This window comes from Otolemur garnettii, unplaced genomic scaffold (genome assembly GCF_000181295.1).
Source record: "Otolemur garnettii isolate 467f Iridium unplaced genomic scaffold, OtoGar3 scaffold00010, whole genome shotgun sequence".
In the NCBI taxonomy this organism is placed as follows: Eukaryota; Metazoa; Chordata; class Mammalia; order Primates; family Galagidae; genus Otolemur; species Otolemur garnettii.
This window is the reverse complement of record NW_003852405.1, coordinates 31,025,344-31,026,484: the sequence shown is the minus strand read 5'-3', so window position 1 is coordinate 31,026,484 and position 1,141 is coordinate 31,025,344. Positions and strand designations below refer to the sequence as shown.

At 38.9% G+C, this 1,141-nt stretch overlaps 1 protein-coding gene across 1 annotated transcript in view; it reads right to left on the bottom strand.

Annotated features, from left to right (window-relative positions):
- CRYZ (crystallin zeta) overlaps nucleotides 1-1,141 on the bottom strand; it is a gene marked incomplete at its 3' end in the record, with an annotated part of 21,406 nt that overhangs the window by 19,623 nt on the left and 642 nt on the right. The gene's annotated exons all lie outside the window — the stretch shown is intronic.

Here is a 1,141-nt window from a genome sequence, read left to right as displayed (position 1 = left end):
TACAATTCTTTTTATCTCACCCTTTGAATGTTGGAAGAGAGGTTTCTTAGCAAGAAACTTTACAATAATGATAGTGGGGTGGATTGAGCTAGAAACCCACACTGGCCATAAAATGTCATTCAATGTACGGGGGAGAAATTAAAAGCATTCTGGTAATTGTATTGATGGAAAAGTTCTTGATATAATTAATCAAAAGTTTATGCCATTTTAAAACCCTTAAAGTTAAAATGCTTTAATACAGTGGCCAGCACAAAGAGGAAAGTGACATTTCCAAAGGTTGTTTAGCAATGATATATCCAGAAGGGCAGTCTGCAGGAAAAAAGGCGGGGGGAACGGCGAGAGGCAGGTGAGGGCTTAAAACTGCACTTAAAACTGCACAAGGCAGTGGAACAGGCTTGGCCATCTCTGAGCAGGAGATGCTGTCAGAGTGAAGACCAGGGAAAGGCAGCCCAGTCCCACCCAGCACTGTATTACTATTCAGGTCTTCACTTAAGCTGGGAATTGTGTAGACAAGAAAGTAAAAGTATAAAGAAAATTTAAAAAGAAAAAGAAAAGTTTGCCCAGATCAGAGTTTTCTATGATGGAAATAAGAACATAGAGGTTGTTTTTTCCTTTTTATTTTCACATGGGGTTATGGAAAGAGTATGGGTTTTGGAATATGTCAGCTCTAGGTGTTATTGCCAGCTAATCATGTCACCTTGGGCAAGGCAGTCAACTTTCAGAGCCTCAGTTTCCCCATCTGGAAACTGGGCTCCCACTCAGAGTTACTGAGCAACAAGAGTTACAAGCAACAAGCACAGAGCTCGTCGAGGTTTGCTCCTATATGTAGCAGACAGCATTGTTTTTTTCCCTTCTATTCTTTCTTTCCAATGTCTTATTCATAAAAATACACTTCATTCTGTAATTCTATAATCACCTTTAATTTAATGTAACTGTTTACAGGACTCAAGTTATAAAAGCAAGCCCTTACCCTGAAAGAATTCAGTCTAGATAATCATTGAAACAAAATGTTAATGACAAACATTGGTTGTTACTCATTTCTGCATAGTTTTTTTGAACATTAACAGTATTTGAGGCACGATGTTAAACCCAGAGGACACAAAGGTCAAAGAGAAAATGTCCCACTGTAGCCCCAGCTCTC